Source organism: Ornithodoros turicata, unplaced genomic scaffold, assembly GCF_037126465.1.
Source record: "Ornithodoros turicata isolate Travis unplaced genomic scaffold, ASM3712646v1 Chromosome20, whole genome shotgun sequence".
Taxonomy (NCBI): domain Eukaryota; kingdom Metazoa; phylum Arthropoda; class Arachnida; order Ixodida; family Argasidae; genus Ornithodoros; species Ornithodoros turicata.
The window spans coordinates 934098-956128 of record NW_026999334.1 but is presented as its reverse complement, the minus strand read 5'-3'; the positions used below and the strand labels follow the sequence as shown (position 1 = coordinate 956128).

General features: G+C 45.4%; 1 long non-coding RNA gene across 1 annotated transcript; it reads right to left on the bottom strand.

The window, feature by feature from the left end:
- Positions 1-1350: 1350 nt before the first annotated feature.
- On the bottom strand, positions 1351-2882 carry LOC135373058 (uncharacterized). Its single transcript, XR_010416248.1, has 4 exons — positions 2851-2882; positions 2620-2714; positions 2379-2496; positions 1351-1381 (listed from the first exon to the last, which is right to left on the bottom strand). It is a non-coding gene; the product is annotated as an uncharacterized LOC135373058 (long non-coding RNA).
- Positions 2883-22031: the final 19149 nt, after the last annotated feature.

The following is a 22031-nucleotide window of genomic DNA, read 5'->3' as shown; positions in this document are numbered from 1 at the left end:
GGAAGGACTGATGGTCGGAGATTACGGAAACAAGAGAAAGGACAACAACACACAGTGAGGGACTGCAATAATACTTTGAGTCACACGTCACGCAGGTCAAATCTGCAGGCATTGCACCACACGGAATGTCGAAATGTGCTCCCCGTGCTCAAGAAAAGGAACGAGTAACGTCAGTAACGAGTTACCAATTTTTGTAACTGATTCCGTTACTATTACATTTTTTTTAAAAGTAACTGAATCGTTACTTCGTTACCAAAAAAAGTAACCGTTACCAGGTAACGAGTTACTTGTAACGAGTTAGGCACAACTCTGTTTAAACCATATGTTTCATCTGCCAGCGTGATGATCCCCTGAAAAGCAATTCACACTTGGCGGGAACTACCGGTTCTGAAACCTATCCCTGACATGTGTAGCCATCAGGGAGGAAACCCAAGGGCTGCGGTGGAAAAGACAAACACACACGGGCTATGTTCTCTCTGTGTATCAGCTGCTCTGGCTAGGTTTCTATTCACGCCTGTATCAGTAATGCATGAAGACCACTGCTAAGTTGTGTTGAGAAACACCACTTTATGTTTGCCATGTCTAAATGGAACGTACCTGACCTGATCCAAATTAACCGTTCTGAGTCTGGAACACACAAAGAAAAAAACGCAACACACGCCACAACATTAACAGATAGCAAATGAGCTGTAGCGAGCTCCACCTTGGGACAAAGTCAACAAGTAATTCACCAAAAGTCAATGAGCGCCTGAAATGTAACATCGCCATTTGCGTAGCCCGACCTCAAAGGTAGGGGGGGGGGGCTCGATACGAAAACTACCCCCCCCCCCGCTGATCCTGTGTCGACAACACACACATACTTGTGCACACTTCAAACTGAGGATTAAAAAAGGGAACGAAAATAGTTGATTTAGACGTTCACAGTACGATTACATGTATAGGCTGTCATGACCAATGAAGTGGTGTCACAAGATTGGAAGTATTTTGAAAAGCTCATACTTTGAAAACCATTCAAGAATGCTTCTTAGATAGACGCCATGAACTGCAAGAACTTTCGCGATAGTCACACTGGTCCCCCCCCATATATTATGTTCTCGGATTTGCACGATTTGTGTGGGTCGGTCCGTGGCAGGTAGGGGCGGCTCGAGACCCCCTAGCCCCCTCGTGGCTACACCACTGAACATCTCTGACTGCTAGCAGGATGGCCCACGTTCAATTCCTGGTGCTAGCACTGACTGGCTTTTTCATGAATTATTTGTTGGAAGTTTCGATGTGCTTGAGAACCATTCGTCAACCATTGTATCCTCATGAGGTGATGAGGGTTTGTCATCCCAAAGAGACTCCCTTTCTGGCATGTGTCCTTATGGATGGATGCTCATCACTGCAGAAAAAAAGAAAGAAAGAAAGGAAAAGCATTTAATGACAAGAAATGGATAGTCGCATTTACTGCATAATGATTATGCACAACAGAAAGAATACTTTTGCACAGAAGGCTGTACTTCTTGATGTCTAACATCAAGTTACAAAATTCCAGAATATATGACATGTTGTAAGGTAGAGAATAAGTAGAGTTATTGAGTTGTCGAGTTGAGTTGAGGGGGCAGTCGTACCCCCTTTTTATTTTATTATATATGATTATATAATTATCTTTATGTCTGTACCACCCCTCGCTCTCTACATTACAACATGTTTTATGTATTCTGGGATTTTGTAACTTCATGTCAGACATTGACAAGAGCAGCCTTGTGCACGAAAGTCTCGTCTCATTAAAATTTAGATGCTCTCAACAGTCTTCTTTCTGTTGTGAATCTCTATCGCAGCATACCTGCACATTGCTGTTCTACGTACTGTGACTTTGCAGTAAGAGTATGGACTTTGGGTAAAAAGACTACACAGCACTGCTCAGGTATTTTTGCCTATCGAACAGTATGTATGTATTCAGTATGCACACAGTATTTGTGCACCGGACCCACTAAAAATGTAGTGAATGTGGCATTGCCCACGGTAATGCACCAAGTTGAACATAATTATTGTAGAATCCAGGTATTTTAGCTTACATGTCAAGCCAGTACCACACCAGTATCCAGTGTGAAGTTGTGACAAATAAATAGCTTCCATTTTTCTTAGCTCTCAGAAAACAGACAGTGAATTAATAAGAGTAGACAATGTTAACATGAATTCTGGGCTATTCTTCAGTTGAAGATTCACAGATAGTAAAGGCACCTTCCTCAATGGACGTTCATGACACTGAAAATTCTAAAATGTTATCAGAGGCGACATCAGCTTCGGTGTGTCAAAGGATTGTATGTCCAACAGTAATCCAACTAACAGTAACAAAAATGTGCAAAAAACAAATTAACTGAACTAATGTAACGTACCTTCTATATCAGACAGTAAAGCTTGTAACACCCCATCCACAGGAACCAGTGTCCAGACACAAAAGTGCTTGAACTGGGAGATAGCAGCTAATCGGAATGGCGATCTTTGTTTTCCACCCTGGAAGCACAGGTTGTAACTTTGAGGGCAGATTTAAAAGTGGTGTCAAGATGTCTGCATGCGAGTGCACATGAAAAGTTGAACATAGATGAATACTCAAATTATAACATCACATTGTCATACCTGTTGGTGGAGGTGGACTGCAACTAACGTGTCAGCAATTTCTTCATGACCAGATGCAAGCCAGATCATGCTTCATTTCCGCCTTCAGCGTGCACCTGTGATAATTCAGAAGTTAGATTATCAATAGTACTATTGTGTTGTTAATCGTGGTTATATCAGAGTAAGCGCAGTAGGACAGCTGCCAATCGATTCATTACGCTTGCTATTTTTTATATCTGAACCTCGACTTACCATTTTTTGCTCTCGTTTTTTGCCTTGATCCTTAGTGGCACGTTCAAAATGTTATGCGTCGGGCACCTCAGATTTTCATCAGACGATTTCGTGCCGAGATTCCAAATTGCCTCTGGAGTCGCGCGTAACCTATGATAACATTCGTGGACGAAATCCTTGCAGTGGAAATTAGCAGGCACCACTGTCAGCCAAGAGCTTCGCACTGCTTGGTCTTTTGGCAGCTTATAATAGGTAACACTTGAATGCACCGATGAATTGTTCTAACAGCGTAGCACTCTCGCATCTTCGACAACTTCGCCGTGGCATATTTACGATTCATATCGCTCCAGCCCATAAAAGGCAAGGTCAGAACAAGGAAGTGCACTTTCCCAACGACGCTGTGCCAAAAAAAAAAAAAAAACATTCACATGCTTTGTCTCCGGCTTAGCAACAACATAACAGCTGTTCGCTTATGTACGATCCACAGAGGAGGAAACGAAAGAAGCCAAGCAGCCAAGCCAAGAGTCCATGCCAAGCCAAAGACAGATAAACCGAGAGCAGTGACGTCGGTGCGCCCGTGCGCAGGGTTTGCCGACGGTCTGACGACCGGGCGTGGGAACTAAAAAAACTGTTTTCTAAAAAACTACGAACAGTTGGAGCAAGATATTTCGCACACATATTCAGTGTTCGGTAATGAACACACAGCGCGAGTATCGCTCAGTTCTGCGGCACTTCAAAATCGGCATATCTGACCTTTAAGCTCGCGGTCTCCGAAACCGACCACGTCCAACTGACGACCAGCCCTGTCAGACTAGACGAATCACCATGCCATATGTGAAGGGAATCAGCGAGTCTCTGACACGTATACTAGCGAAGGAAGGAATACGTGTGTCTCACAAACCCGTCTCAACAATCGGACACTATATACCGCGGCCGAAAGATCGCCCACCGAAAGAAAAAGCACAAGGTGTAGTCTATAAAATTCCATGCACCAAATGCAGCACATCATATATCGGCGAGACAAAAACTTCCCCGAAAAGCTACGGCAACATAAGAATGATGTACGGAAGTCGGACATCGAACGAAGCGCTCTCGCTGAACACTGTCAAGTTCGAGACCATCCTATCGACTTTCAAAACGCCTGCATCATCGACCTTGAGGGTAATCAAATCAAAACAATGTTTGTAGAGTCCTAGCATATACAATCCACACCTGGAAACTTTAACCGATCTGTTGGAGCGTTACCCAGCGTATACGTCAGCGGCCTCCGTCACGTGACTGAAAAACAATCCGGCGAATCACGAAATTCGAACCACGGCAAGAACGCTGCTGCCAACGGTCACTACAGTCACCCCTGAGGAAGGAGCCGAACTGGCTCCGAAACGTCGGGTATCCCCGTCCTGTAACTTGGTTGGAGATTTTCGTTACTATCATAGTTCTCACCCAACCAGACACACTTGTGTCGAACATGTTCACTTTCAAGTCTTTACGCCTTGACTACGGCCAAGAAACAGCAAAGTTGGCGAAGCGTTACGTCAATGTGATTCGCAGCATTTCAATCTTCAAAACCCACCTCCAATTTACGACCACCTGCCGAGACATGGACTTGATCCCCCGAAGCCTACGCATCAAACGTCTCGGTCACACTGCGGGGGGACAGAATATCTTGGCACAAGCCGAACGCCGTTTGGTAATTGCCCGGATCCACGAGTGCAAGTCAACATTGAGAAGAAAAGATCTAGATCTCTTTTTCATTCGTCGGCAACTCGAACATCGCATCCCAGACTTATTTCAAACGCTGGACTCGTTTGCCAGGACTTGTGCCTCCACTGTGGCAGAAAAACAGCGGATATCTCAAGACCGAAAACTTACCTCGCTAGCGAAGGCAGACAGGACACAGCCCAGCGCCGACGTCGCCGGATTTGTAAAAAACATCTCTTCGAGACAGCTCTCACCCCTCGAGACAAGTGTGCTGGCGAAAGGTCACGGCTTCAACCTTACAACGGCACGACCACCTCTGGCAAAGACGGTCGCAGCTGTCGAAGACGGTATAAGACACCTGGATTCCAGCATTCAAGAACAAGTGAGACTGAAAGCGATTGGAATTATGTCAAAAATCCAAAAACAGCAACGTCACAACATAACCAGGGAAGAGCATAAAGCACTTCGAAGCCTCGAGGAAGACTCGAAGATTGTCATTCTGCCTGCTGACAAGGGAAACTCAACGGTCGTCCTAGACCGGCAGGACTACGATGGCAAAATCCGAGACCTCCTTGACAACAGTACGTATGAAAATCTCAAAAAAGACCCGACATCGCAGATTCAGACTAAGCTCGGATCTATATGCACTAAAAAGTCGGGGAATATGCATGCTACTATGCACTAAAATTGGTCGTAATATGCAGTAAAAATATGCACCTTCCGAGTTGACAGTTTTGACTATATCTTAAGTTACGTCGTACAGCAGTCGAAGTAAAGTTAATATAACGTAACAGCAACATCTTTATTGCAGATAATACAGAGAAAACGTCATATTCGCAAACACAGAAAAATGTCAGGGCTAGGCAAACGCAGGTTTCAAGGGCTGAAGCCGTTGTAGAATACGTTTGACACACTGTAGCGTTCAATGTTCTCCTCTGTGAACTTCTGGCGCCTATCGCTCAAAATATTCTTGTAATTGGAGAAGGAGCGCTCTACGTCGCACGTTGTCAGCGGGGCATATTTGTAGGCAGGCAGTAGTCCTGCTGGCACGTTTTCGGGCAGGGTAGCGTTGGGCGCCGAAGCCATAACGTTGCCGTCTGCCTTGAGGGTGCTATATCCAGGGTTCTTTTGGAGCACGGCTTCGAAACACGGGATATTAGCAGCTACGAAAGCTTCTGACAGATCGAAGCAGAATTCGTCGAACTTCGGGTGGAACGATAGGGCATGGGCAAGTAGGGGTTGCGATGTGCTGCCTTTCTTTGCCTTCTCAGAAACATGGAACTGCGACCGCACGTGCTGGTCCACCTGGAACGTCCGCGTTGCGTTGACCTGTCGGGAAAAAAAGGAAGACGAATAATCGGCTCATCAATAAATTATTTGCGTAAGGAACGGCGTATAATTCCGACGCAAGGGGGCTAAGGAAACAAAAAGCTAGAATAGGAAATAGCGGGTGTGATACGCCTAGTGTGTCCCGTACGAAATGGATATCGAACTCGGAAATGCTATGGTGTCCCAGCGACACAAGCAACAGCGTCGAAACTAGAATAGACTACGACGAAGAGAACTAAAAGAGAAAAAGTCACCCACAACAGAACTTGTTGAGGCGTTAACCCCCGGCGCCCAGCGATAGAACGCGGAAGACAGCTCTATCTTGAGCCGCAACCACTCATTCTTTTTCACAGCTTTGATTAGCAATATTTACTCGAAATATTTCTGCTCATTGACCAGTGAGGAGTACCATGCCACTAACGCAATCGACGTCAAATGTTGACAGTTGTTCATGCCCGGCTTCGTTGGCCGCTGGTACTCAAATGCAGTTGCGCCTGTCTCTCTAAAAGGGTTCCATCCTTACCTTCTTCTCACATATCCTGCAGAAGAGCACTTTTCCGTCCGTAGACAGATCCGCCCGGTTTTCTGTCGTCCATCTCTTGTACAGACACGCAGTTGAAGGTTTAGGTCTCGTCATTGCGGGACGACGCTTTCCACGCATGCCAGGCAGACGCAGACGCTTGAAGTGACAACTCCCTGCTCGGCGGCGCCCAAGCGACGGACGCGCGTGCCAGTCAGAGGTCATAGTGTCGTCGCGCGAAAGAAATTGAGGAAGCAGGCGAAGAGACGGTATGAGTCGAGCAGCACGTCAGATCGTCGGCTTGCAGTACAAAAATATGCCTTTAGAAGTTAGCAGTGGTTGAAAAATGCCAGGCCTAGAGCGGGGAACGATCATGTGGGGTTAGCATGAACCGGTAGCAGTTGCCTGGAACTCAAATCAATGCGTCATATCGGACACGGCGGAAAATATGCAACAAAAATGCGAAATATGCGGTTATGTACGGAATATGCATTTTCATGCACCTAAAAACCATGTTGAATCGTCTCTACTTGCTATGAAATGCGCTTATGTATCGCCCAGACCCAAGAGCATGTCAAGGAAAAAATATGCATTTGCATGCGGATCCGCCCTCTAAGATACTTGCTGATATATTCAAGAAATACCCAGATGCAAGAGCCCTCTACTTACGACTTATCTGCAGGAACGGTAACGCGCCTGGTTTCTATGGTCTCCCTAAGGTCCACAAGCCCGGTATCCCCCTTCCCCCATTGTAGACTTCAGATCGTCCCCTCTTCGGGCGTTATCCTGCTACCTACACAAGGTTTTATCCCCGCTCACCGGAAACACCCCAACTCATGTACGAAACTCTGCCCACTTCGTGGAGCGCGTCTCACCACTCACCATCAGCGCTGACGAGTCCCTCGTTTCGTTTGACGTTGTCTCTCTCTTCACGAACGTGCCGGTCCCACTGGCAGTGGACGCTGCCAGGATGGCACTTGAGAGGGACAACGACCTGGCGACTAGAAGCAACCTCAGCGTTCACGAAGTGTGCCGCCTCCTAGATTTCTGCCTCAGCGGAACGTACTTCTCATTCAACGGAGAGTACTACAAGCAGACTACCGGAACAGCAATGGGTGCGTCAATATCGGTAACCGCAGCGAACTTGGTGATGGAATCAATTGAAGAAAGGGCCCTGCTATCCCCCGATATTAAACCGAAAACATTCTTACGGTACGTAGACGATTGCTTCTGTATTTTGAAGAATTCCGATGTTGACGAGTTTTTGGCACGCCTAAACCGCATCGAGCCATCCATCCAGTTTACCGTGGAACTCGAGAGGAACAACGTTTTGCCTTTTCTCGATGTACTCGTAAAGAGAGAAGGAAGTAACCTAAAGTTCACCGTGTACAGGAAGCCCACTCATACGGGACGATATCTAATGTTTGATTCCAATCACCCTACTTGTCACAAGGCTTCGGTGGTTTCGTCCCTTTTTTCGAGTGCTAAGAAGATTTGTTTGTCTGAGAAAGACAGGAAAAAAGAAGCAGCAGCAATCACTTCAGATTTAAAAAAGAACGGATACACAAGTAGCTTTGTTCAGAGAGTCGCCCGTCGTCAAGCTCGCGGTCTCCGAAACCGACCACGTCGAACTGACGACCAGCCCTGTCAGACTCGACGAATCACCATGCCATATGTGAAGGGAATCAGCGAGTCTCTGACAGGTATACTGGCGAAGGAAGGAATACGCGTGTCTCACAAACCCGTCTCAGCAATCGGACACTATATACCGCGGCCGAAAGATCGCCCACCGAAAGAAAAAGCACAAGGTGTAGTCTATAAAATTCCATGCACCAAATGCAGCACATCACATATCGGCGAGACAAAGAACTTCCCCGAAAGGCTACGGCAACATAAGAATGATGTACGGAAGTCGGACATCGAACGAAGCGCTCTCGCTGAACACTGTCAAGTTCGAGACCATCCTATCGACTTTCAAAACGCCTGCATCATCGACCTTGAGGGTAATCAGATCAAAAGAATGTTTGTAGAGTCCTGGCATATACAATCCACACCTGGAAACCTTAACCGATCTGTTGAACCGTTACCCAGCGTATACGTCAGCGGCCTCCGTCACGTGACTGAAAAACAATCCGGCGAATCACGAAATTCGAACCACGGCAAGAACGCTGCTGCCAACGGCCACTACAGTCACCCCTGAGGAAGGAGCCAAACTGGCTCCGAAACGTCGGGTATCCCCGTCCTGTAACTTGGTTGGAGATTTTCGTTACTATCATAGTTCTCACCCAACCAGACACACTTGTGTCGAACATGTTCACTTTCAAGTTTTCTGAAACCTGTATTATTATAATACGTAATACAAATACAAAATGTATTAGAGTAATACTTTTATATTACAAAGTATTGTAATACATGCCCAGCCCTGGCCTTGGAGACCAGAACAAAAGCTTACTTAGCTGCTCGTAAAGGGATTATCGTCAGCCAGCATTGTCGCGGCCCGTGTAAGAGACCACCGAGACCAATAAACCTCTTCTTTTTTCGGTGCGCTTATAGAGAAGTGAGATGAGTTTATTAGCTTCACATGAAACGTCAATTGGCTCGATTTTGCCGCTTCGGGTTTGTGCTTACTCAGTCAACTGTCTCATAAGCCTAACGAGAATCTCTCGTATTTACGGTTAGTGGAAGGCCGACTTCACAAACATTCCAGTAACGTTCAACAGGACTGCCCTGTAATGTTCGTAATGCTGAAACAGCCAGCAAGCGGATTACACACAGATAAATGTTTCTTAGGATAACGGCACTTGGAACTGCAGCTTTATTTGTTGTTTCTCTTTCTTTCTTTTATTGATCGATTTATTTTTACTTTTATCTTTCTTATTTTTATTTGTATTTTTTCATGAACGCTCCACGTGAACCAATAAGAAAAAATCGATCAAGCGGCCGCTGCACAATTATTTCCGCCCACGCAATGAGCAACAGCCTTTTCCGGAACCCAAATTCACGTTCGCGAAGCAAGGAAAACCAACGACAGCGACGGGAGGATATATTTATTAGACGAAAAGGGGGGGAAAAAACGGGCTAAAGGTCAGCCAAACGGGACGTCGGCTTGCTATTCCGGAAATACATAAATAAAATAAATTAAGAAATAAGAGATAAATGAAACGGACGCGACGGAACAGCACGTTAGTTAGTTCAGGGATCCGGACAAAATGTCCCCGGACGAAATGTCCCCGGACAAATGGTCCCCGGACAAAACGTCCCCGAAAATGTCCCCGGACAAAATGTCCCCAGATGCCGTCCGGTTGCACAGCCGTTGGTACCTCAAATGTGACAAACGTTTTTCATGCTATCATGTGCAGGGTTGATTGATTTAAATCAGCCAGATTTAAATCACCGATTTTAATCGGGATTTAAGTAATCAATATTTAAATCACCTCCCTTATGTTATATTTGAATTCGAATAGTAAATTAAAACTGGAGACGCTGGGGAAGATGAGACTGAGCCTGGAAATGAACCACAGCCTGAAATATATTATACTTCAGTAACTTTTAGCGCAAACAGCGTCACGTGACCCCTTCAGTGGCTCTCCGGCACACTGGCAAACAATTTGGTTACACATGGCGGGTGGTCATTCCACGAGCGTAAAACTTTTCCAGTTATTTCTTTTTCCTATTACTATTCGGTGTAATTCATAATATATAGTTTTCAAATAGATCTCCATTTGCATTAGCTAGTAACTGTTAGCCGCACTGTTAGAAGTCTAGGCGCCCTTGTTTGTATGTGCTCAAAAAGTGATTTCGCTACTACGAGGTGGCACACGGAAGCCATGAGGTGAAGATCTGTCTTAGAAGACAAAAATCAACTCAGTGATTTAATCAATATTCATCATAGTTAAATGAAAAAAATCTGAATAATTTGATTTTTTTAATCCGCCGAACAAGAATCCAGTTGAGGACTGGCAGACGGCTGAGTGACGGCAGCTGGGGACATTTTGTCCGGGGCCTTTTCGGGGGACATTTTGTCCGGGGACGTTTCGTCCGGGGACATTTTGTCCGGGGACATTTCGTCCGGGGACATTTTGTCCGGGGACATTTTGTCCTACACCCGTTAGTTCATTATTAGGTTAGTAAAAGTTCGGTGTTTGCATTTTCACGTTCAGGTTAGTCTAAGTGGGCTTTGGCAGTTTCCGCGCAGAAATAGCCAGATGACATTTATTTACAGTAGTTTATTTTTCAACGGGGACTTCCATCACGTTATTTTGAGATACGGCCAATTTTTCGATACCTGTTCCCTGGATTTTCCATCTTTCTACAATCCTTGCTAGTTGCAGGTTGGATTACCCAAAACCTGTACCCGTCCGTCTTTGCACGGCGAACAAAGGGAGGCCTTCTGAGGAAGAGACGGGAAAGCTCCGTGTCACTGGGGATTCTCCGCTGAACTAGTGTCTACAGTGAACGAAAGGTCTGGTGTAATGTGAAGTACCCTGTGAAAACCAAGGAGTGTCTAAAAATATAGTACTGAAGTTTCCGGGTAATAATCAGCGCAATTATGAGACGGAAATCGTGCTCCGAGACCTCGTCGCGCGTCTAGTTCCTTTCATTTTATCTTGTTCATTTATACATAAAGATGGAGTTCAAGGAGTTTTAGGAGCTTCCTCCTTCTCTTTTTTTCTTTTTCCCTTTTTTTGAATAGCTGTTGCTAAATGCAATGCATTTATTTGGGCTGATTAAGCCTATCAAACGATCAAAAAATCATAACGCCGAATTGTCAGAAGGCTGAAAATGGAAAGGCCAAAGAGACACAGGGTGAGCACTCCAGTGAATGACCACTGAATGGGATGGTGTAGATTATGAAAACGTTTTGTGGCTATTGTATTAGAAATCAAATAACTGGAAAGCATAGCATTTGGTGCTCGCAAATAGGCTTGCCAGCGAAGATGAAAAATAATAATCTACAACATGTTTACTACAAAAAGAAAGTGTGTGGTGGGTAAAGTGAGGCTAATTCTGCATTAAAAGCCCCTGAAATATAGATGCAAGTAAGAACTGAAATCTAGACAGCCCATGAAGCACATCACAGCCGACCGAGTGTTATTGTTCGCTTTTCGGATTTGTTGAAATTGGGAGACATAGGGTTCCCTTTTCGTTTTTGTGTGTGTTAATAATGAATAGTTAAATGTACATTCCATTGAACAAGCAACATAAAATGGACGTAGTTCGCTAGCGATATCGTTCGCTGGATGCTAGTATTTCTCTACTGTCGGTCAGACACAGGTGTTACAGTTGTCCTTACATCTTTTTCTGGGCCGATGTTTATGGGTCATAAAAGCTCTACACCCACTTATTCAGGCGTTTCAGTGCGGTTTCATTGCATTGACAATACGGTTCACCAACATAGAAAGTATTAGACAACAACTACAACATCACTGTGTGACCGCCACCAACAACAAAACAGAACTATATATGAAAATACTAGTATTCCGGTTGAGTTGGGAACTACTTCCGACGATATCCACGTTCAACGAGCGTGAAGTCAGAGCCTCAGGATAGTGGGCATTTGCGTTTCATTTCATTGATACGAATACAGAAGGTAATGCGTCATTGCGCTCAGTATTCTGTAGTACTCCCCTTTATAAAAGAACGCGGCTAACATATCTGCCAGAAATAAGTAGAAGGTAGCAGGACCTTGGAAAATCACCACTGATGAATCACCTTGTGTCATAGTCAAGATTTATTTGTTGTTGGAGAATCGCTTCCTAATCTTACCGCGTTGTCTGCACTCAGCAAACTTTGCGAGAGAGGAACAGAAAGAACAGATGTAATCGGCACAATGCAAGCGGCGCAGTGGGTGTAACCGCATGTATGTTCCTTGTTCAATGGTTTTACTGTGCATTAGCATGCATGTTAATTTAAAAAATCCCGTCTCCCAATTTAAACAAATAATGTGATAGCACTTGATGATCCGTTTCCTCGGCTGTTCACAACGGCGCTCCTGTAATTACCGAGATACGGAAAAATCGTCCCCGGTGGGAACCTAGGTTAGAGCCCGGTCCTAGGTTAGTTTTCAGGGTTAGGTTAGGTTAGTTTAGGCTTGTTTTTGACAGTTCACCGTCCACAGTTCATCGCATCGTCCTCATCACATTATAACTGGATATTCCGATATCCTAAGCTGTTTGGAGAAGGCGTTTGATCGAAGACCGCTTGGTCGAAAGCCGGTTGATCGACGCCGTTTGTTCGAAAGACGTTTTTTCGAAGGGAGTTCGAAAGTCGCAGCGTGTTTTTAGCACCTCTTTTTCTGTAACTTTTGACTCGAGCATATGGAGCATGAGGCAATCAGTGTCCTCCCCTTTTTTGTTTGTTTCTTGCTCTTTTTTTTTTCAGCTAAAGAGGGGAGACCACTGGTTATTTGCAAACCTTTGTCATTCACGAACAGCACAGCCTTCTGGCTTTTTACTCCCATCCGAAAGGAAATAAAATAGAATTGAATAGAACAATGCGGAAGTATCCCGCGTAGCAGTAGGACACATACCGAAGAAAATGTCTTCAAGTTGGGAGCAGCCAATAGTCTGTGCTTCTTCTGGGCACCCTTTTCATTGCTGGGATCCGAAATGGGATAGTGATATGTGCACGAAAGGCACTCGAAGTCTGAATGCTAAGAAGGAAATTTCGCCATAGTATAAAATACTGTGGGAATATTTATCCCACTCGCGGGTCCCCCTGTCCATTCTGTCGTTGAAGAAGGACACAAGCAACCAAAGAACAAGCAAACGGACAACAGTTTAATACCATACCGGATCCAGCCCAGCCCAACGTTCTCTGTCCACCAACGCCCGGAGCAGCTGTCTGCGTGCCAAGCCAGATAGGCCCAGGGAAGCCTCTCTCCCGTGCTGCACGCGCAGCTTCGCTTTTATACCGAAAGTACGGCCCATACATGACATCACAACCACGTGTGCGCACCACCCACACCACGTTCTGAGATGATACATGATTATGTTATCGCAATCTGAGAGCGATGCAGCGGTGCTACAGAAAACACGATAACAGTGATCGCTTCCTAAGTTAGATAACATTCGAGATAGTATGTTCCCTACAATACAGATAATGTATTAACAGCCATATAAAACTTTAGTTCAATCTTGTTTAGAGTATGCATCTGCTCCAAACGATGCAACAAAAAAATCAATCAAACGACCGCTGCTGTTTCGATCAAAAATGTCCCGCGTTCGATCAAACGGCTTTCGTTCTTGCGGAGAGGATTTGTCCGGGGGACTTTCTTCCTGGGGAAATCTTTTTCGGGGAGGAAAATCCGGCATCTCGGGCGAGCTTTGATTATATGAAACGACTTCTCCGTGATCATTCCTTCATTTGGCCAACTAGCGCTCATATTAATCTCTGGAAGTCCCAATTTTGTAATTGCATCTGTGTTGCCCTTCAAGAATAGTGATTTTCCTAAAATACGCGTAAATTTGGCTCACATGGTGTCCAGTTCTTCAGCTTTTCCACGACCGAATTTCACGTTTTCAAGTTTGGATTGAATTAACTGAGACCTCACCATCCAACACAACGAAATCTGGAGTAAAAATTTACGCTTCAGAAGTTCTTCTAAAAAAAGAAAAGGCATATATTATCCTGTCCCACATAATAAGGAGGCCGGACTGCACTTTTTTGCAACACTCGAACAAGAACCTGTTATGTTGTCAGGTGGCCATTGTTATTATTTTTCTACTCTGTGTCCTTCTATTTTTTGTCGAATCGTTCCTCTTGGCGTCCAGGAAAAAAAAAAGTACTCTGTTGGGAATATCGCGACTCCCGCTGCGAGGCCTTGCCGCTCGACCTTTCCATATCTTTGGTCGGTTTCCGTGTGTCGACCTGAAGCCTTTATCGCCCTTCACCTCCTTTGTACGGTTTTGCAAACTAGCACACCAGAAGAAAAGGCGTCCCGTGTCACTGGGGTTGTCGACTGACATTTTTTCTGAGCGGGTGTAATGTGAAAAATGTGTATAAAAAATGTGTAATGTGTAAAAAAAGGAAGAACATGGGGGGAAAGGAGCCTTTCAAATACGTTACTGAAGTTTCCGGGTAATAATAAGAAGTCTGTTCTACGACGGAAATTTTGAAAAGTCTTTTGCACCAACACCTTGTAAATGAGGGGGGGAATATGTTTAATGCAAAGTAAGAAGGAAAGGGAAAGGTTAGCCACGGTGTGGGCTTGCTATTCCCTAATGCTTTCAAGCAAACAGAAGAAAACAGCTGGGGTACAGAAAATTATCAAAAAATACAGAAGTAAATGAATTCAGATATTTGGTAATGCTTACTCACCAGAAATATACATATCAAAATGTAATTTTTGCATGAATAATAGAGTTATTATCAAGGTAAATGTAAGCGAGTGCAGAAGAAAAAAAAGGAATATCGTTTCGAGCACTAGAGTTTCCAGACTCGCATTGTAAGCGCTGTGTGTAGGCGATGTATATAGCCTAATTTACAGCCGCTGGTAGATCCAGTTGAGAGCCTCCGAGATACCGGCATCCGTACTATCCGATCACTTGTACGTCGGCATACAGTAAGTATGCACTAGTAAAACAATACGAAGAGCAACTAAAAAATTCCATAATCAGTCAGTACAGGCGCCAGTGACTTGTGAAAACAATAATTGTAGCATAAATATATAACAACAAAATAAAAATAAAGTGCTCATATAGCAATAGGAGACAAGCAAAAAGACTTGAATGTCTCTAATCGAACTGCAGACCTTTCGTGGCAAAGTCCGACCTTTACCTGTCGACAAACAGCGCAGAGGGCGCTGGCCGCCTTAAACCCGCGAGATCAACCATGCACAATGGGGATTATTTCGGGAATCGGAAGCGAACGGCGTGATAAGGACGGCGAGCGTGGCGACATCTAGAATCGGGAAAATCGTGAATCGGAGTTGCTCCCCGACTGGTGGTAGCAACACATATCCTCCAAACGCCCATTTCCACGACGTCCCAAATCAACCAAAAGCTCACTTCATCCGAAAAAATATTCGGAGGTTCTGAGCTTTTGGTTGATCTGGGCACGCGGGTGGCAGTGACCCATATCCCCCAAATGCTCTTTCCAACCGAGCGCCCAGAACCACCGAAAGCGGGATACTTCAAAGGACACCTTTCCCCTGTTTAACAGGGAGAGGAGGAAGAGTGAGCGGTTCCCAAGTGTGCGGGAATCCAATGTACAGCTCGAAGCAGAGTTAACTGGAACGCTACTTCGACTGGCGGAGTTAAAGTCCAGAGCTCTGTCCAAACGGTTCTGCTAAAGTCGGGGAGAGAGCAACCCTAGCGGCTCTTACGAGAAATAAAGGCAAATAGTGTTTCGACTGTGTCACTGTTTCTGCGGGGGTGTCCGCCTTGGCATGAGCTGTTGACTCGGCGTTGCCCTCAGCTGTGGTTATCATGGCGATGTTTGTTTGTGTGTTTGCGGCGATTATGTGAAGGTGTATGTCGGCTGAATTGCATGGATGCGATGACTTTATTTCATTGATACACGCGAGAGTGGTCGCGTTCGCTCAGTGGGGCATTTTCAAATTGCTGATGAAACAAAGGAGGATACACGGAGTCTAGTGGCAAATTTATTGGATTTGGTGTCCGCCTTTATGTGTTAATGAGACAACAGCATCGCATCCGCGTGATATCGGTCAGCATACACCTTTACATAATCGCCTCAAACCCAAACAAACGTGGCGATGACAATCACAGTTGATGGTAATGCCGAGTCCCCAACTCTTGCCAAGGGCAAGGCGGACACCCTCGCAGCATAATGGCGAATTCGGGTGGTCATTTCGTGGCAACTTTTTTTTCCAGATCTCGAACAGTCTTGTTCCTTGGTCGAAACAAAGCAATCTCGCATGTTCGCGTGGCGCTTTCCGAACGCCCAGAATAGCACTTTTTTCGCGCTCTCTCGAAACTATCGAGCAGCGGGTTGCCCAACTCTATCCGGTGCCGTCAAATCAGCACTGCAACGGTGACAAGTGCCCTCATTGGCCGGTACGTCGAAGTTCACGCAATTTCACAGATGACGGAACCCGAAGACGGGCGATCGCGATGCCGCAAGCTTGATCCAAGTGTACGAACTCTGCCCTGGTTCAAAAGGGATGAGGCGAGCCTGATCCTGATCTTAAAACCGCTAGATCCCTGGCACTCATGTTCGGGTGGCAACTGTCACGTGATCCAGCTCGGGAGCCGACCTAGCAATTTTCGAGCGCTAGGCCGTATTGCCATAAAATGACCACCCGAATTCTCCATAAGTAGGACAGTCGAAACATTATTTCGCTGTATTTCTTCTAAGCGCCGCCAGGGTGGCTCTCTTCCCGATTCGGCAGTCGAAGTCGCGTTCCAGTTAAGTTTGCCTCGAGCTGTACTTCATGCAACTCACCAGAGAGGGTCACGTGATCCTAGCCGTCACGTGGGTCCTCGGTAGCTGCTCATCCGGTGCTCGAAATGTTCTGTAACGTGATGTATGTAGTCCGCCGACTTCTACAGCTTCTTTTGCTCCCGTGCATGTTTAATAATTCCCCTTAGAGATCTAGCATCGGAATCTCCGCTAGATGTAACAGATATGACTGATATAAAATTAGAGCTGACGCACGGAATCTAAATTAAAGAAGCCTGAGCTTGGCACACGACACTCACAAATGAGATCGCGTTCAAGAAGTGATCTGAACAGACAGATATTTCTAAAATAAATTTTATTCGTATGCTCGTCGCTCACGGGAGAAGCACTATCTTCGGAAGCTCATGGAGGTCCGCATCATGACTCATGAGGCACGGAAAAAGAACATGGTGGGAATGGCATGTCCTGTGGCTGGAACATGTAGCGGGACGGCGGAAAACACACAAACCTCAAGCGCCTTCTGAGGAGTTTGACAGTTCAGACGATATGTTGGTTTCATGCACTCCTACTGCTTGCAAGCTTATTCTAGGGTTTGTTTCAGACGGTTACAAGAGTGTTTTCTGAACGTCTGAACTGTATTAACAGAAAGCATTAAAGGTACTGTAAAGCAGTAGACAAGGATGATATGCCGGTGATGTGACTAGAGACTTTGTTGCTTCTAAATACCATATGCGTGGCCATGCGACCGACAACGCGCTATAAATATTTTTAATTTGCCATGAAAGATGCGGCGTAGTGGAGCGGTGCGACGCCTGGTGTCAAACAACCCCCTGTACAGCGGGCAACACTGAAAATTGGTATTACACACTATGACATCGGAACTTCGTTATTTTAGTAACCATATTATTAGTTTTCCTGTTTACCTATGCATTCTGAAACCCCTGTTAACAGTTTAACCTATTAACCCCTGTTTTTGCGAAGTAACCTAGTGCTGGCCGCTGTTCGATGGGGGCTCTCCCTACTTTTCTGCTGCGCCTGCGCGCTCCTTTTGTTCGCGGCCTCTTTCGAACGAACAAACTCTCTGTGAACAAACAAGTCCCGACGCTGTCTGGCTTCTTGAACGTCTGACACATTTTTTCAACGGCTCAGCATTTCATTTCAGTTCGCTTATCCGTTTATCCTCAGATGTGGATCGTTGTGTGGATCGCAGGGGCGGATTTTATGGTGGATTGTGGTGGATTGTTATGTCGGGCCCAGTGTTATACGCATGCAATGTGGTTGCCGCCGTATGTGTCAGAAGTACGGATTCATTTCGAATACCTAGTACAGTGTTGCCCGTAATCTTTAATTGTAATTTTCTAATTAACTGCACCGTCGATTGGAACGAAACTTGCACAGTTTTTGTCCTGGTGGCTGGACTATCGAATAGCCACACTAAATGACATTTGATCGGTGCTGCTTTACAGTACCTTTAAAGAAAAGTAAAGGAGGTCCTTTTTGTAACCTTTTTAGGGACCTATGCCGTGGGAGCTTTATTATTATTCGTTTTCCATTATCATGTGACTGGACTCCAGTCACTCATATAGAAAATATCTCTCGATTCGGATCGGATCACTTCTTGAACGCGATCGACATCAATAATAGCTTTCCTTGGCAAACTTCACTTCTGAGTTAGTTGCAGGAAGTACATTGGATTCCCGCACACCCAAGAACCGCTCACCCTTCCTCCTTTCCCTGTTAAACGAGGGAAGCGTGTCCTTTCAAGTATCCCGCTTTCGGTGGTTCTGGGTGCTCGGATGAAAAGAGCATTTGGGGGATATGGGTCACTGTCACCCGCGTGCCCAGATCAACCGAAAGCCCAGAAGCTCCGAACATTTTTTCGGATAAAACGAGCTTTTGGTTGATTTGGGACGTCGGTGGAAATGGGCATTCGGAGGATATGAAGCCTAACCCCGACTGGTATGGCCTCTTAAGACTAAGATTGTACAAAATGAACTATTCAAGACCAAACAAGCACAATGCTACAATACTTTGATGGGATGTTTCACTACTACTACTTCATCTACATAGTGACGTGGACCCTTATGCCTAAAAATTCCATTTGCATCTAGAAAGGCAGAAAATACGCTCTGCAAGTAACCGAGCGTTCTGCGCATATCTCCTCTCCCGGTTACTCCACTCGGGAAGCCCCATTGGCTACGGCGGCGCCCTCCCTCTTCCCTCTCACTGCCTCCTCTCATGCGCAGAGACGCATTTGCACAGCGTATTGGCAACCTTGGGCTTCTTAGAAAACTCCGTTTTTCCTCTCAACTAATAAATTTTATCCGGATATGTTTCCGTCTTCGAAACAGGTATCGGAACCGGACTGAACCCGAACCGACAACCGTTAGAATTCGTATTTTTCGCCGAGCTGGAACTGAAATGAAACCGGAATATTTTTTTCTCGCGTTGACCGAGTCGGAACTAAACCGAAATAAATTCAAGCGGTTACCGGTTCGCGAATCGGTTCAGGCATAATGTTGTGATTGTGAATAGTGTGAATAAAGGTTGTGTAATAAGGCGTTGTAAGAGATCGGAACTACGATTTACACAGCAGATTCTGCCGCGTTGCCAAGCGAAACCGAAACTGAACAAAACAAAACTACTCGCAGTTATTACGTTCATTTAGTTCAACTATTTCAGGTCGTCCTTTTGACAGTTGTAGACTTCCTTGTCCGCGATTGTTCTCGGCCAGCAACCCCAACTTATCATTTTGGGTTGTGAGAAAAAATAATAGTAATAATAATAACCGCGACTTCCCACAGCACGATGTAACAGGGTGTACACGATGAGTGAACATAAAGTAGAGAGTGCTACCGTAACGTTACACCTGAAATGCAGATCTGTAACACGCCATGTTGCTGTGAACCATTGCTGGTATTAGAGAATTCTAAGGATGTGCTTGCTTTTAACCCATTGCAATCTGCTCAAAATTCACTTTGCCGGTTCGAACCGATATTTTGCACTCCTCGGGAGCTGAACCCGAACCCAACCAATATACCTGAACCGAACCGAAAAGAATCCAGCTTCCGATACCTGCTGCGAAGTATACGCGCCCAGTACGTCTCAGAATGAAGAGAGAGAGAGAGAGAAATACATGATGACGATGATATGGGGATGACTTCCGCTCATTGAGCAGAATGCTACCCCATTGCTATTGGGGGAAAATGAGAGGATGGTGATGAGGATGATGCTGACGACGCTGACAGGGTTTTAGAGAGAGTCGATCAGGCCGGTAGTTTGCGGGAATTTGATGAAGGGTCGCAAGACGGACATCTGCTTTCGTGTGTCCCATGGTCCCAAAATGAGTCTGAGGTCAAGGGGTCGGCTGTCAATCTGCGCAAAGTCGTTTGCCAACAAGTGACGCTCCCTCCGATAAGTGGGACATGCGATGATCACATGGTCCGCGGTCGCTGGCACACCACACTCCGTGCACAAGGGACTACTGGCACACCCTATCTGGTAACGGTAGTACGGCGAAAAGGCAACATTCAGCCGTAAGCGATGTAGGAGGGACTTAATGACGCGCGGTAAAGATGTCGGTAAGCGACACGAGAATGTTGGGTCTACAATTCCCAGTATGGTACTGGCCGGGACATCCCGACGCTATTGTTCGACGGATGAGGAGGCAGCCCAGTCACGAAGAAGGGACCGTCTGTCGCCCCTTGGGAGAACAATCGGAACACACTTGCCCTGGTGGTGAGCGGCCGCTGCGGCAGCGTCGGCAACGTGGTTGCCAGAAATTCCGCAATGACCCGGAATCCATTGAAAAGCGATGGTGTGGCCGTGGGCAGTTATGGACTTCAGTAGGCGTAGAATGTTTATCACAAGTGTGGCCAGTGAGCCGCGGAGACCTGAGGTTTTCAGGCATCGGAGAGCTGACTTGGAGACCGTACAGACTACCCATCGCCGTGGATCGCAGGTGGCCGCATATTGTAAAAACAGCAGGATTCCGTACAGCTCGGCTGAGGTCGAATGAAGAAGTTCGTCTACGGTCAAGGGGCAAATGAGCCGCTCATTATTGTGCCGACAATTTCAAGCGAACCGAAAAATCCAGGTGGTCGTTCGCAAGACGCAGGGGTGCTACCTGAATGCAGTCAAATCGAAGAGACAGACATAAAAAAAAGAGATTGTCACTACGACACGTTAAATAGGAATCTGCAGTTTGCACAAAATATGTTTGTACCTGTAGACGAATACCACACCCGAAATATCGATTGTGATAAACAGAGATGAAACACTGCTGAAGTACAGGTATACAGCAGAGGAAAAGAACAAGTGCAGGGCACACAAGTGCAGGGCACACTTTATTATTACTATTTTTTCTTGTAATCCCTGAGATAACACCAGCCTTACGCATAGCGGATCTAGTCAAAGAACTGTCGAAGAGAAGACCCGAGTTCTTAAAAGAGCACTGAGGTGACCTTTAATCTCTTTTATTTTTTTCGCTAAAAAACAAAACAGAAAATGATGACCTAAATAAATATAGTGACTCACAACCTATTACAATAAAATTTGGGACACTATCATAGCCAGCTAAAGAGCTCGAGTTCATGTTCAGAATGGCAAGGTGAACATGAAATTCCTCAATCTGAAAACTAGATAGGGTGGGGTACCTAGAGCTTTGTCAGGGTCCAATTATCACTCCTTATCAGCAACACCTTATCAGTCGATGGTGTCTAATTATCTGATATATAACTTGTTCTTATCAATCTTATTTGTTTCGTTGGAGTGACCTTATAAATAAGTATTCAGTCATTGTATCACACTGAAAAGAGCAGTGGCGTTACCAATCAATCAGCAGTGATTTGGTCCTGCATGTCAGTGGATCCTTAGCATTCACTTCATGAGGAGGCAGTCTATATCAATCAGCTATGCATATTTAGACAAACACTGTCCACTGATCGTCAGTAAGTTTCACTTATCATAACGCACGTGACTGTGTCTACCGTCCTTGTGAGCGAATAGTAGCCGATAGCTAATATAGGGAGCCCCAGTCAGGTAAGTCTGCCCTTATCTCGTGGGGTTGTCGCCTGTCCGGTTTCACCCGAACAGTTCAGAAATTCAAGGTTTCCGTTCGGTACATGTGATTCGGATATAAAATATTCGGAAATTGGTGAAGTCGGGGTAAAAACCTTACAACTTTTTTTTCTTTTTTTGAGCCTTATTTAATGTTTATTAAGAAAAAAGAAAGGAAAGGTCAGCCAGACGGAGGTCGGCTTGCTATTCAAAAAAAAAAAAAGGAAAA